Raw genomic sequence first — 16,309 nt, 5'->3', positions numbered from 1 at the left:
ACATCCCAGTGGTGGCCTGTTTGAGACCTGCCTGCATCAAGTCTTTGAGAGGTGTGTTGTTTATCACTGGCACATTCACTGAGGCAAAGTACAGCTGTATTTTCCCTCTTACAAATGTACCTCTCCAGCAAATGTTTCTTTTATGTCAGCATCTTCTCTCATCCTTTAAAAAAACCCCCAAACCGTTCTGGTCTTTGTTTCTACAAAAAAAAAAAAAAAGCTTGAAGATGAAATATTTGAGATGCCCCTGAGGAAAATTTGAAAGAGAAACTCTTATTTTTGCAAATCTGCTTATGTGGCATGAGCCAATCCACATTTTTTCGATGAGTGAAGTTGCCAACAATGCGTGCCAGGCAGGTTTTGGATCTGATCTGTGTCCCTTGGGCATCTAGTGCTCCTAATCCAACAGCAAGGAAGAAAAGAGCCGGGACCACTTTTATTCTGGGAAAGGGCCAACAAAAAGAAGTGCAGCTCTGCATGCAGATCTGGATATCATTGTGGAAATGAAATCCATTATTCATAGCCAAATTTCACCTGCAATGGATCAGCATTACTTGTGATTAAAGCTGATATGTTTGTTTTGCCAAGTCAAAGCTGTATGTTGTGTTTTGCCTCTTAAGTATGTGTTTCAGTATTTTTGTGTATCTGCGTCACAAATTAACTGCGGAGCCAATTTCCATCAGATGAAAGACTGTCCTTGGCAAATCTACTGTGTTATAAAATACACTAAATAGCACTGTATTCAATAGCCACTTAGGCCTTTTCTTTGTTTCAAAATTCAGCTACCTAGAAAATCTTCAAACCTAAATCAGGAGAGAAATGATCACTCACATTCATTAGGACCATGTGTGCCAACGTTTCTTTTAATATATTACTTCCATCTGAATTGTAGTTCCTAGCATTTCACTGACCAGGTTTACTATGTTCCAGTCCACGGCTCATATGCTGTGCATCCCAATTGTTTTTCTTGGATATATTTTCTTTGCAGTAATAAGGTGATTTTTGGCTCTTAAACCAAGAAAACCTGCAGAATGAGATAATAATGTTATAAACTGAACCCATATTAGTGACAGCAAAAGGGATGAGGGGGAGACAAAAGAATGAGAACTCATGAAAATGCATATGGGATCAGTAATCCTGCTCATGGTGTATTATTGTTCACTCCAAGGTGAGTGCAAGGTAACACCAACTGTTCCATACCCAGTGTTCCCATTTCCTCATCTCTCTTCCACAGAGCTTGACTCCTCCAGCCATTTTCAAAGATGTTCTCAATCTCTTCTATGGTCCTAACTCTCCATCATGGCCAAGACTAAGAATGTAGTCTCTCATTATTCATCTGTCTTAATTTTGTTTTTAATATCCTCCCATCTACTCCATATTTTCTGTGACATTCCCATTACTCATAACCCAGTGCATAACTCTTATTACTGCTGCCACTTCTGGGTTGCTTCAATTCTGTCTGCCAGAAAAGGTGTTCCCTCAATGTTGTAGGGAACATTACAGAATTGTAATACATTCTGTATAACCATATAAAAATCTTCAAATGGAATTTATACACGTACTCCATCTTTTTTTGTTGGCAATTCTTCATGCATTAAAGAACAATTCTCAGTTAAATATATCTGATGCAGGTCCTCAGAACTCTGCTACTTACAGCTATGGATCTCAGTTCACCAAGAGGTCATCTTGTTAAAAAGAAGACAAAAGACAGACTTCGAAGTTGCTGAAATATAGAATAACTGACCTCTTAATCAATATGGTTTAATTTTCACATCTGGAGTCTAAATAGTACATCTTCAAGTTAGACCACTGATCAATGAAATGAGCTACAGAGCAGTGAAAACAACAGAAAATTTTGAAGAGATATATAGACAATATTCTGTTGTTTGTGGTTTGTATTCTGTTTTCATTAAATCCTTTTCTCACATCTTAACTGTTTGTTTCTAAACAAAGACAGCAAATGCATAACTCTGATTCTTCTTGATCATTGACCTGTTTGGGTTGGTTGCTTCCGTTTTCGATACCTGTGGTATCCTGGTTTTACAGAAAGGAAGGGTTTGTTTTGACACATAATCAGCCTGCATTTCTTCCTCTGCCAAAGATCTCTGTGGACACCTCAGAGCACCTCTTGCACCTTCAAGGACCTCTGCATACCTGCCCAGCATCAGCTTGGGGGAAGCCACACCAGCAATTCCCACCAAATCCACCACCACCAGCCTGCAGCTGTGGCTGCAGTTTCCATTCTTTCCTCCACCAGGCAAGTAATTTACCATGAGCCAACCAGAGGAGGAACAGAAAAAACTTAGTGGTTAGGGTACTACCCCAGGCATCAGGAGCCATGGGCACTGCTCCCTTTCCTCGGGATTTGCTGCTGTATTTGCCATTAACCTCCAGAAAAGAAGCCTTAGCTGGGAGCAGACCAGGACCTGTCCCTGCCCAGCCAGAAAAATATGGGCCTGATTTATTGTTAGTATTTTTATACAGTATGTGACAGCAGTGTTGAGCATCACAAAGGTTGCAGGAAAACGAGGGGAAGTTAGCAAAAAACTTGGGGACCAGTGCTGAATAGCCTTGGTGGTTTACAAGGAAATCTAACCCCTTAATCCTAGTTTATAAACCAAAAAATGTAACAGCTCCTTTCTCTCTACCAATCTGTCCCTAGGAAAAAGGCCTCAGCAAAGGAGCGCCATCAACAAAAAAATCCTGGGAAAGCATCCACCAGAGGGAGTGCCATGAATGCACCAAACCCAGCCTGAACTCTAAATAGTTGTACAGCGGCTGGGAAGAGCCTGTGCGCTCCCCGGACAGACAAGCTGCTCCCTGCAGCTGCTGCTCAGGAGCCTGCGCTGAATTCAGCGAAGTACTGACCCAAATCTGCATAATCTTAAGTGAATACTCAGTGAACTCTAAGGAATTGCTCTGTTCATGGCATTAAGCTAGTGTTTTATTAGAGCGGGGTCAAAATACTCAGTGCTTTGCAGGATCATATGAGGGAAAGAAAAGACTCTGTTTACACCTCGGCTTTTATTTTTCCCTCACTGGTTCACTTGTTAGAAAGAAAGCTAAGCCAGGGCCAGCCTGGTTTCTGGGAGGCCCAGGGAGGAAGCCTTGGAAGCAAACCCAACTGCTTCCACTCAGGAAGAGTTTTTGATGAGGCTGCCTTTGACACGCAGCAACAGCAGCTGCTCTGGATGGATCCTGGCCCCTCTGCCAGAGAGAAAAACAACAACATGATGACACCTCTCTATCTGGAACACAGAATAAATCTCTGGTTCAACATCAAGTCTGCTTCTGAGATCTTTCTGTCTAATTCATGTTAAAACTATTTTCAGCAGAGGGAAACAGTGTGTACTATTCCTTTACCAAAAAAAAAGAAATCAAATTCTTGCCTCCCTCTGCCCCAGAAAGCAGGCAAAGGATCACAGTGCTAACAATTCATTGTGGAAATATCCTGGATTAAAAATACCATTTAAAACCTTTTGATTTATTTTTATTTTAATTGCTTCTCCTGGGTGTCCTAGAGTCTTGAACAGTTCCTAGAAGAAAGTTAAGAAAAAGCACTCCACCCTGCTGGAGATCTCAGTCCAAATTCTGCTTTATATTAGGATAAAGGAGCACAAGGAGTTAATCCCAGCTATGTGCTTTGACACAATTCCTGACTAAAGGCTCACAGAAGCTGTGAGAAGACATTAAATGAAGGTGATTCCTGCCTTGATGAGATTATTTTCCAATAAGGGGTGGGGAGGTGGGGGGGGAAGGCACTGCAATATTAGAAAAGGACGAGGCTGTTGTTTCTGTGACCACAAGAAGGAGATGCAGAGAGAGGGTTTTGCCTTAGGACATTCCTGAGCTGGAATTCCAACCCCAAAAGCAGGCGGCCCCCAGCCCAGGGCACAGTCCTTTGTCACCTCTACCCTCTCTGTAAACCAGGCATCTTAATACCCCCACTTTTCACAGGAATGCTAAATAAAATGCCTTTAAGATGAAGTGCCTGTCTTGCTGTCACGCTGCCAATTCTCCCGCACTGTGCGGATTCATATGGTAACAGGAGCCAAGGTCAGGGAAGCATTAGTCAGTCTGAATTTGGCAAACGGGGGTGTCAGTGTCTGATAGCCCTCACTCACAGATTAGATTAGCATGAAATGCCCTGCCTAGGTTATCCTTGAAAATCACTTCAGCTACTGCAGGAAATGGCTGCTCAGTTCATTAGCAGGGGTGAAAGCAGGACAGTTACTTTCGACATACATTTGCTTTGCCAGTTTTGACTTTCTGTGCTCTTAGTGCTGGCTTAAGCCTATCTGAGCAAGGTAACTATCCCCACTTTTTTCTTGGGATACTTCCGATCTGTTCATATCCCAGGAGGTGTTCAAGGCCAGGCTGGATAGGGCCCTGAGCAACCTGGTCTAGTGGAAAGTGATGCTGGCCTCAGCCGGGGGTTGGAATGAGATGATCTCCAAGGTACCCTTCCAACCCAAACCATTCTGTGATTCTATGATATCTAAGGTATTGCTCTTTCATTCCATTCCTCTTTTCATTTCTTTCAAGCATATCCCAGGGGTGTCTACTGCCAGGCCATTCCCTCTGGTGGTTTCTTCACCATGGAGGTCCTGTTAGTCCTATCTGAGCATGCAGATTTTGGTGCATTTTGGGGTTGGAATTGCTGCAGGGAGAACACGATTTAGCACCCACTGAGCCTGTACATCCACGGTGCAGAGCAGTGCAGACATGACCTCGGCATCAGTGTAATTGCTTCACTGAGAAACCCTGCCATAAGCAAGGCTGATGAGCTTCTGTGCAATGTGCTCTGCCCAGCATACTCCCAGTTTTGGAGCCAGCTAGCTGGGCCCCAGCTGTCAGGCACCCTGCTCCACTGGGCTGTGCAGCAGGAGGCTGCTGACAGTGATCCTGCACTGCTGGGTTGGAGAAAACATCTGGGATGACAGCAGGTAGCTTCAGTCCTGTGACAGGAGACTAGCATGTCAGGTCTATGAGGCTTGTTTTAATCATATCAAAAGGGCCTCTTGCAAATCTGATGTATTTATTTTTAAAATATTTTCTTACTAGAAAGACAAACACTAAGAATTAAAATGTCAAGTGGTTCTCAATGCTGTCTGCCAGTCACCTTTAGTCTGCTGTCACTTGTAGCCTAGGTGAAAGGCGAGTCTTTTGAAGCACGACTGCTGTTAGTAGAAATCTAAATATTAGCCCTTCCTCTCCTTGTCTCCATCAGATAAGACACCAGGCTTTCTGTTAGCAGCCTTGAAGGTCGTAGTTCTTGATGCCAGCCACGCCGTATTCAGCAGGAGTCTGGGACATAAAGAGGTGGGGAGGGAATATGGATCCAAGCCACTTTTCTTCTTCCCTGCCCTCCTGCATAAAGTATTGCAATTAATTGGATACTCAAATTGGAGTGAAGGCAGGGGCCACTCTTTCTTGGAGTGACACAGTGCTGCAGCCCTGCTGCCTTCATAGCCTTTACCTCCTCCTCCCAGTGCATGCACTCACTCTTAGGGCGAGTGCTCACCCCCTCAGCAACAGTGGAAAAGCACAAAGCAAAATACCAAGTCTGGACCAGTGTCAGCATTAACAGTATTGGGAAATAATGCCATTAAATCCAGTCTAGAGGATTTTTCCTGTGGTTCTCTGGGACTCTGACAATAACTGTATGTTTTATAGCAGTTCCTTTTGCTCTACACACCCTAACCCTCACTCAGTAAATTGCATGTGGTACAAGAGTGTGAAACAATCATCCCAAGAAAGAAGTATCTTCCAGCTCCACAGTCATCCTGACAGAGATCTGTGTTGCTCTACACAGGCAAATCAGTTTCCAAGAAGCAACATGTTTTTAGAGGAATAGTGTTAGCAAAATCAAAGCATGTGTGAGGAAAACCCAAGACAATGCTGGGAAGGCATTCAGCTGTCAGTAAACACTCCCTCCCTTCCCTTTATCCCCCACCATTCCCTTGTCCCCTTTATCACTGGAAAACAAAAATCCTGATGAAGCCACAAATGAGGATATAAATCCACATAAGGATCATTTAATTTTTAGCAGTGAAACCAGTGGGGGATAGCACTGGGCTGAATGTGCTATGCACAGCTTGTGAAGAAGCCAGGACAGCCACAACACTGCTGAAGGCTGCCATGGAAGCAGGGCCAGGAGTCACATGGAGATGAGTCTTTGAAAAGAGTAATTTCTAATATAATCAAAGTCAAAATACAATCCAAGATGAGATTCCTGTAAATAAAGGAAATTTATTTGTTCCATATGACATTATAACACAAAGTTAAAAAAAAAAACTTAAAGCCAGCATGCTGAAGAATATAACCACTCTTTGGGCCTATCTTATGGAATGATGTATAGACAGCCTTGCTGGATATGGTTGTTCTCATATGCACTCCCTGTGAGAAAAATGGGAAGGGAAGGGAAGGGAAGGGAAGGGAAGGGAAGGGAAGGGAAGGGAAGGGAAGGGAAGGGAAGGGAAGGGAAGGGAAGGGAAGGGAAGGGAAGGGAAGGGAAGGGAAGGGAAGGGAAGGGAAGGGAAGGGAAGGGAAGGGAAGGGAAGGGAAGGGAAGGGAAGGGAAGGGAAGGGAAGGGAAGGGAAGGGAAGGGAAGGGAAGGGAAGGGAAGGGAAGGGAAGGGAAGGGAAGGGAAGGGAAGGGAAGGGAAGGGAAGGGAAGGGAAGGCCTAAGGGAAGGGTTTTCAGACTGCCTTCTCCATATATCTGATATATTCTGGTCTCTATGCCTTTCAACGTTTGAGACCAAGAGAATTTTTTTCTGCCCAATAAATTCTGATTGTTTTAAACCTGAATAAGTCACAAATTTCCATCTGAAAAGTCAGTTGTCCTTTTCACAGCTACTGGCATGAATTAGTCAGGGTTATCTATGCCTTAATTGTCTCTGAAGCATGAGAATCACTTTCATAAAAAGTCAAGGATGGTTTCACAGAACCCACTAACATGACTTAGTGGGTTCAGGATTTCACTCCAAACATTCCTCCTGAAGTCTGAAAATTGTGTTTAACTTTCTCTCACTTTTCCATCACAAATAATGTTTGTACTCACAAAAAAAAAAAAAAAAAAAAAAAAAAAAAAAAAAAAAAAAAAAAAAAAAAATTATAATGCATAAACCAGAAACCTACTTCTGTCAAAGTTGTCCCTGCAGTGCACTCAAGGAGAAGAAGCAGGGCAAGTCTATTTTAGTCAACCATGTCAGTTGGTGAGGTCCTGTGTACTCACAGGAATCCAGTCTGTTGTATAAGCAAGGGCCAGACACGTGTACATGTTTCCATAGTCACTCAATAGCCACCGTATGCAAAATCCTCAAGTTTTGCATGCTTTCAGTTGAGCAAAACTCCACCTCAATCCTAATCTTCATCCTGCTCTCATTTACACTTCTCTAGCTTTAGCTGACATCTTGAGCTCAAAAGAATAGTAGTTACACACAACTTTTCCAGATATGAAACAGTAAATCTTTGATCAGTCATGGCTGTGTGTTTGGCTGGCTCAGGATCTAATTCTCCCGAATATGGTGAGATTTTTCCATTTCCATTTTTTCCCATACTTCTTCCTTTTCATTTCCATTCTCTTTTCCCATTTTCACAGTGGTGGTTTCCTCTTTGCCTTGCTTTAGTCTATGTGTGATAAATTCATTTATGAACTGTGACGTGGGTTTTTGCTAATGCTTTTTCTCTTTTCATAGCTGGACCTGAAGTGTCTCTTCCAGCACCAGCAAATAACCTATTCAAACATCTTCAGAAACTTTGCAAATTATGTTTTTTTTGTTTTACTGCTTCTTTTGCTGTGTGAAAGTTGACTTATCAGAAAGAGTAGCAAAATTAACAGGAAACATTTAATACTTCATCAGGAACATAAGGACTTCTCTATTGGCACAAAAAATAAATCTTTGTTGACTATGGCCTCTTCTGAAAGGCTTCCTCTGCCTTCTGGGTTGCCTCAGGGCACCATGAAGGAGCAGTGCTGCAGCAGGGCCCCAGCACTGCTGTGGTCCAACCATTTTTTTTCAGCAGTGAGATGACAGCTGAAACCCTGGCTGCTGCCTGGAGCCTGTCTGGGAAATATTCCTGGTTGCACCTCACCTTCACATCAGCATGACAGTGTTTGAGACAGCAAGCCCAGAGTCAATGAGCATTAACATGATTTAACAAGCACCTCTGAGCATCACTGCAAATCACTTTGCAGGCAACAATGGCTTGGATGATTTCAAGCAAGACTAAAGTGGTGCTGGTCAAAAAGGTGAAATGTTTTAAAGAGCTCACTTGGACACTCAACTCACATCAATCCACAGCCTCTGCTATTCCCATGCTGAAAAGCTTGGATTCCTCAGAATTCACAGGACAACAGTGTCTAAAACCATCTTATTTCATCTTTAAATTAGATGTTAGTCAGAAATGCCTTACTCAGAGGGTGGTGAGGCACTGGAATGTGCAGCCCAGAGAATTAGTAGATGTCCCAGTCCTGGCAGTGTCCAGGGACAGGCTGGATGGGGATTTGAGCAACCTGGTCTAGTGGAAGGTGTCCCTGCCCATGGCAGGGGGTTGAGACTAGATGATCTTTCTGTGGTTCTATGATTATATAATCTCTGGCAAGCAAAGAATTTCCCTTATTTTGTGTGGATGAGGTCTCAGTGTTCCATACCTCCCACTGACTGGCTGTGATTCCCTGATTCAATCTGAATGTAAAGACAATACAAGTTCAACTCAACTTGCTTTCTCCAGGGTTCAGGTCTCCATGAGCATAGAAAGCTCCCAGGGAGCTTCTGGTAGCAGTGGTCAAGCCCATTTTTGTATCCTAAGGTATTGGTGCTACTTTGGAAATAAAAAAAAAACTAGGATAAAGCTCAAGACAAAAAAAGAAGCATTTTTTCTCTTGACTGGAGACTGGCTATTAGAGGCTTTTGAACAAATTGATTCCCTGAGCACCTTTAGGAAGTTAGGCAAACCCTTCCTGTACAGATCAGTCCTCTCAAAAGGTGACTCAGCCCCGGTCACTGCAAACAATTGTTGTTTGTGTCTCAGCTGCAAGGTCATGTCTGTATTAAAATATTTTCAGTTTACTTTTGATGAATATTCACCATCTGAAGGCAAATGAGAAAGGCTTTTTATTTCCCTTCAAAACATTCACAGTTTGCACAGACTTAAACTGTCCTTCTCTGGCACAATGTCACGTACTGAACTTCCTAAGGAAAGCTAAAACCAGCCACTAGAAAAAAACCCTGAACTTCCCTAAACCCTAGGAAATGAAAAATGCCATTAAATATGGAAAGCAAGGGCTTTTAAGTTACTATTCTGTGCAAAGCTTTGTATTATATTTGTCGCTCTTAGAGTAGCACCTACACAGAGTAATTCAGATTAAAATTCCCTTGAGATAAGCACTGTTCAAAGTCCTTGAAGTAGGAGGCAATCCCCATAATAGCAAGGAGATTAATGTTGAAGAGAGTGAAGTATTTCATAGGTGAATGTCCTGCTCAGTAAAGCTGGACAAAAAGCCTCCTTTTCACACTCCATTTTCCTCCAGCAAAGAAGGACAAATTAGCCTACACAGTGTGACAGACTAATGACTTCCAGTCTTCAGGCTAGGCCACTGTGGATAAATCTGCCTGGGAGACCTTGGGCAGCTGTGGAGTCCCTTGCCAGGGCTCAGGGCAGGTGAGATAGAAGCCAGTTTTGAGCCAAAGGCTGCGTGACCTGGTTATCATAGTGAGGTGGTGTCCCTCTGCCTGGTTGGTGCAACCTCGAGGGAAAAGCAAAGAGCAGGAGGAAGGATAATTCCGTAGTTTGAAAGACTTGGGAGAGTGTTTAAGTGACATCTCTAAGGTCACTTACAGGCACTCATTTGGATGGCAACAGAGCACAGGAGTGAAAAGCAATAAGCAAATGTCATTTTCTGGAGTATGAGCAAGCCAACATTGTCTGACATGGGTTTAGAGAATATTTTCTACAGATGAAACTTTTTTTTTGACTCTTCCAGCTTTACCAAACTGCATTTTTCTTCATGAATTTCTCTTCCACCCTGGAGCCCCGGGTGAAGTGCTGTACACCAGTGGGGAAGGTGAGTGCACACAGAAGGAATGTGAGTGCTGGAGGAAGCCGGGCAGCCAAAGAGCATCTGCGTCTGCTGCTGAGGGCTACGCTGACACACCGGGTTATTTCTGCTCCGATGTTACCCCGGTGTCGAATTAAAGGCAAGGTTAAAGACACAGCCTGAGATTTAAAGTTGTGAATACTTACAAGCAGAGATTTCAGATTTTGCTTTGGTGTTTAAAAGGTCAGAAGCTTTATGGCTCCTGCCAATCTCCGGTGAGATGCATCCCAAGCACCCTCTCAGGTAGCACAAGCCTAGTTTTAGGACACCAGGATAGCAGAGAAGTATTCCCCTGCCAGGGCTAATCAGAAAGGGTTGCTGTAATGAGAAACCTAGTCAGATTTTTCAGACTCAAAAATGCTTGGTAAAAATATTGAGAGGGTTTTTTGGATATAGCAAATTAAATAGCTTTTTATTGCAACCAAGTCACTGTATCAATTAACACATAAAGTGCAGGGATAAATAATATTTTTCCATTAGGTTTTATTTGGAAATCAAAAGAAGTACAAAACTGTATTTTAAATCCAGCTTCTTATCCTTGCCAAAGAGCATGAGTCATACATTATGGTATTCATAGAGAAGCCAGCAAAGCTTGGAGAAATATTTTGGTATTAGGTTTCTATTCCATATCCAGAACCAGACAAACCTAACTGAGGGTGAAATCTGAGAATAACAACAGTGGTCAAGATTCTTGAACTCAGGTGCCTAGAAGATAATTTTGTTCTTGGGGGCTGTGGTAAAAAATAATGTCATTAATCATATTTTGACATCTATAGAATTTCCTACAGTTTAACAGGCAGTGGAGGAAACTGCAAAGGAAACTGGAGTGGGGTTCAAGCACCACTTGTCTGTATGTGAACTAGGGACTATGCTCTCATTACAGTAAATATGGATGGTGCCTCCAATAAAGTTATAGTGAGTCTGGAAATTACTCAGCTGACTAACTACCAGGTGACTCAGGGTGCACTAAATTATACTGAAGGCTCCATGGTGTGTATTACCTGGATTTCTCCCGAGTATAAAAGGAGTATAGACACTTAGACCTCACGTACACACTGGCACTCGTGTTTTAGCATGCAACTTGAATCCCATACCAGATGTTAAAATATGGGCAATCTGTGTAACTGCAGTCAAGACATCCCAAGCTATGTCTAAATCAGTTGTTGCTCAGCAGCCACAGCTCCATACAGAGGTTCCTCCTCAGTGCACATCACACTCCTGCCCTTGCACATCTGTTTCATCATAGCAAGGAAGCTGAGGTCCCCAAAGTACCCCTGAACCAAACTTGAGATGAGCACCCTGGCCCAAAGCAAAGTGCCAGAGGTTTCTTCCCACATAGACAACACACAGTCCATCCTCAAGCTGCAAGATTTACCTTACCATGCCTTGTGTCCATAGGTGACAGGCTTGAAACCCAAGTGTGAACTTCAGCCAGGGAAATATGGAGTCAGGATTAACACTGACAGCCTGGCCTATCTACCTTGCACTGAGCTGGTGGGATAGGTATTGAGATTCCTGACCAAAACTATTTTGCATCACGCTGTTTCCATGAAAGCCAGTCTCAGACACCAAAATACACAAATCTGCGTCCTACCTCTACCTGTAGACTTCCCTGGCACATTATAGAACTGACCTGAGCTTCTAAATACTTTTAAGAATTCATCAGGTTTTGTTTCTTTTTCCTTCCTTTCTCCTTGATTTTTATTTAAAAATTTTCACAACCTATTTTCCATAGAAAATTGTTTCAGAAGTCTGACCATGTGCTCTTGTTACATGGAGCTTTAAATCTCTGCAGGGTGACACTGGAAATCAAGCAATCATGTTCACACAGCTCCCTGCCATATCTAATCTATATAACAAAGGACAGGAAGAGAAGGGAAATCAGCCCAAAGTTCTCAGAGTTAAACATCCAGAGGGTGAGGAATGCTGACAGAGGGTGAGGCGCCTGCTGCAGCCCAGCAAGAGGCAGCAGCGATGTTCCAGGCGTGACACTTAAGCAAGGCTGTCCCGGTAGCAGAAAACAGCCAGAGCACTCAGTGTCACCATAACTACAAAGGACACCAAACTCCAGGACAGGCGTGTTCAACAGAGCACAACCAGGAAAAGTCCTGAAAAATGAAAGATTGCAATACTGGGGGGAGGAACTGGTGGTCTCCTCAGCTGTGCTTCTTGCACTGCCGCTCCTGCGGCCCAGCTCCCTTAGGAGGCAGGGCTGGAGAGCTGAGTGCTAGACATTGCTGTCCCCTCGTGCAGCCCAGCCTCCCCGACCTCGTGTGATCCCACTGGGATGATCTGCTGAGGCACAGGCTGAAGCCTGGAGATGTTTCCTGGGAAGAAATGGGCCTCACCATGTGTGCAGGGCACTTTTATAACCCTGCCCCCCCGTACTGAGCCTGAGAAAACAACCACCAAGCCGACGACAAAGGGTCGCATTGCCATGTAAGGCAGTGGGAACTAATGATATAAATACACTTTGAACAAGACATCTTTATCAAGAGAGGAAGTATTAAGAACTACATTGACCAGGCAACACAGGAGAAAGGAGGATAAAGAGGGACTGAGATAAGGTTAATGAAGAATGACAAATAGAGCCAAGTGGCTTTTTCCTGTTAAAGAAAACCCATCCCCTCTACTTATTGAGCTCAAGGATAGAGAGGGGACTTTCCTGAGCCAAGGACCACAGCAGAAAAGGGAAAAGGGTGCTCTAGAAACCCAAGCCCTCTCCCTTACAAATATGGGGTGCAGCTCCGGTCCAGCCACAAGTTAGGCTCGTGGGAAGCCCAAAGGAGCACACGGATCATTCCCATAGGGCAGAGCATTTCCCTTGGGGCACGGCCAGCCCAGGGCAGTCCCTGGCATGCAGGCAGGACTTGGATGACTTGAGGCATGTCTTTTACTGCTCTCCCTGCAGCCAGGGAAAGCCAAATGAAAACATATGTAGGTTAAGCCAGGCAAAAACATACTTGATTGCCTAGAGTTGTCATTTTTTGATTCCTGAAAAGTTCCAAGAAGGATAATAAACTGAAAGGATTAATTAAAGAACAAGAATTAATCAAAAGCAGAGCAGTACCTTCTGGCTAACAGACCCTAGTGCATTTGCAGATAGAGTTGTTTCCATCCCTCCATGGTGAGGTTTTAATTTCTCATAATTGAAGTCCCTCCAGCCATCTGCAAGCAAACTTTCCTGGCTGCCACCTGCCCTGAATCTCTCCACTGATGATGGCCTTTCTTGTGGATGAAAAAAGCAGCACGCTCATCAGTGGTGCTGGGAGACCAGGAAAAGCCTGTCCCAGTAACTGGCTGGCTCCAACAAAACTGAAGCCAGTGGAAAGGATCCAAACTACTTTCGAGGACGCTAGCTCAGGGCTTTTGAGATTTCAGGCCAAGATGACAGGGCTAGAAGTCACAGGAGCAGAGCAGGTGTGGAGGTCAGGGGAGATTTATCTGACAGCACTCACTGCACAGCCCTTCTGCAGAGCAGGCTGTGCCTCCACCAGCCACTACTGGGTGAGCTTGCACAAAGCACTGCCAGGGCTCTGAGACCAGTCACAGCCCTGAGTTAATTGACCTGACCAACCTGCCCTCTCTGCCTCCATGCTGTAAGCAGCTTTGTCTCCAGTCCTGTCTCTGCCTCCATGTCCTGGTGCTCTTGAGCCAGCTGCCTGGATAGATCCCAGCTCTTGCCTTCTCCAATGGCCACTTGGTGGTCAAAGGAAGTGGTCACTGCTCCTGGCCCACTGGTGACTGCACCTGGTCAGGGATGGCACACCCTGTGCTGGGATCAGCCCCCAGTCCCAACTTTTCCTCCCTTGTGGAGCAGCCTCACTCCTGTTCCTCCTGAGCAGTCACTTCAATACCATTCATAGCCCACACATGAGGATCCCATGAGCAGCTAACAATGGTTCCTGCAGTCATCCCAAAATACCTTCCATCCTCTCCTTTACTGACTTTCCCAGCCTGGCAAGTGGGCAGCTTTCCTGTGAGCAAGGCAGCAGGCACAGGCCTCCTCCCTGCAAGTCAGATCAAGACAGGCGACCTTCAAGAGCACCTCAAAGGCATCTGGTGTTCTCTGGACAAAGAGGCATTCAGTTCCCAGGCCAACCATTGCAATACTCAGTCCGATTTTACGTTCTGAAGAAAGGAGTTAAGTGAAAGAGTGGGTTTATGGATACAATTAGGTTAAAAGCAGAATGTTATGTAATGGTAAATTGTATGGTATACACAAATTTAAAAAAAAACAAACCAAAAAACAGCTTCATATGTACACATCCATACACTTCCATGGTTTCTTGTAGCTCATCTCAGACAAAAGGATGTGGACATTCTTATTAATCCCAGATTCAGATTTGGGAAATCTGCATATATCACTTAAGGCCTAAGGTAGCCAGCAATTAGGCAAGACTGTAACAGCCCATTTCACGGGCATGCTGTTAGTCTTAGTATGTTATCATTTACAAAACATATGTGTAACTCAGATTGGTACTCTCTTGGTATGATGTGCAGGTAGATCATCACCTGAAAGTGTATCTAAATAGCAAAGCATTATTAAAGATTACTTGTGATTTGATAAGGTGTAAAAAATTTTGAGAAAGGGTTAGTGGAAATCAAAAGATGGATGGGAAACTCTTCCCATCAGGAAGATTTATGACCTCTCAAAGGACCTGCAGAAGGACTTCCCAGCTCTTACCTCCAGGCAACAAAACATGCGGTGCTGAAAACTGGTAGTTGCTAAGAATATCTGTAAGGAAACATTCCACATGGCATCCTTTGCGTTTCCACATGGAGCCTTTTTGACCTCTAAAAGTCCTTCTCTTCACTTTGATCCTACACAGATATAAACGTTCATCGCTGCCTCACTTCATGAGCTGATGCACTGGGATGCAGCTTCAAAGGAGCCTGTTCTCCATGAGCTGGGATGTGCAGTGCAGGCAGGTCCGTGCCTCACTGCACAGCCACCACACCACTCCTGATAGCTCATGATATTTGTGCCAATAACATTTCCACTGCTCCATTTAACAATAATTTAACTTTGTGTTTTAATAAAAAAGGCAGATGTGGGCTGCAACAGAACAATACCCTGCATGAAAAAACTTTGAACTCCAGACAAACATGCTTTAATAGACTTCCCTCACATATCATTTAACAAGTTTTCAAATGTACAGATGCTATCCAGTTACCATCACTTTGCTGGCAGCTGCTTCACAGACCTTTTCTACAGTAAAAACAAGCCATCAAAAATGACACCACAAGAAAAATATGGCCAAAGTGATAGCATTTGGTAAAAGTACCATCTGCTTATTTAAAAGCAACAAGCATTTCATATCCTGCAGTCACTCTTGTTTTTCAAGCTTTTTATGGTTCTGAAATATTTGCAGGACAAAGGTCCCAGAAGTCCCAGGCGAGGGGAGAGATCCACTGCTGCAAAAACAAACCCAGAATGAAACAGCTTGTCAATGAGATCAGAAAAAGAAACGTCTCTCACTCCACTGTGTCACTGCAGTTGGTGTACAGAGCTGCTCCTTTGCCCATCCAAACCCCCTCCTTTGGACCCATCCTTCTTTAGGCAGAGGAAAGGGAGCTAGCTTAGAATCCATGCAAAAGCTTGAAAAATAATGACTTGTCTTACTTCACGGCTGGGCAAAGATTTCGCTGTAAAGACAGCAGAGGGATCCAATAGATCTGAACATGTGGAAGCGCTTCTTTGTTGACCCAAAAGCTTTAGGGAAGCTAAACCAGGCTTATTATGGAATTTCTTTTTGTATGCTGTAAATTACTAAAGAGAGGTCCCAGACTTCAAAATCTGGCCTGGATTTCAACCTCCCAAAGAGCTGAGCAGATTGATTCTGTGGTTATAGTTCAAGTGCTGTCACAGAGCCAGCTGCAAACTGGCATGTGGTTCCAGCCTCAGATTTTGATTATTTTTGGACCCAGAGCCACATGAGTCTGGAGCTGGGATTTTAAATTATGTCTCTATTAAGTAACATTTCGCAAATGTTCAGCCCAGAAGGAGTGAGTCCACTCCAAGGGGCACAGACTGTTTTAAAACAAAATTGTTTTTCAATGTGCTGGTACATGATCAGGACCTGAGCAGCACCAAGCACTGCTTGCAGGTGGGCAGGAGCTGCCTGCAGCCCTCAGCCCGAGCATCACCATTGAAAGAGTAGTCCCACAGCCCACCTGGGTCCTCTTCTCCCTCTGCCACACTG

Source organism: Prinia subflava, chromosome 3 (assembly GCF_021018805.1).
Source record: "Prinia subflava isolate CZ2003 ecotype Zambia chromosome 3, Cam_Psub_1.2, whole genome shotgun sequence".
Taxonomy (NCBI): Eukaryota; Metazoa; Chordata; class Aves; order Passeriformes; family Cisticolidae; genus Prinia; species Prinia subflava.
Note: the sequence above shows the minus strand (reverse complement) of the source record.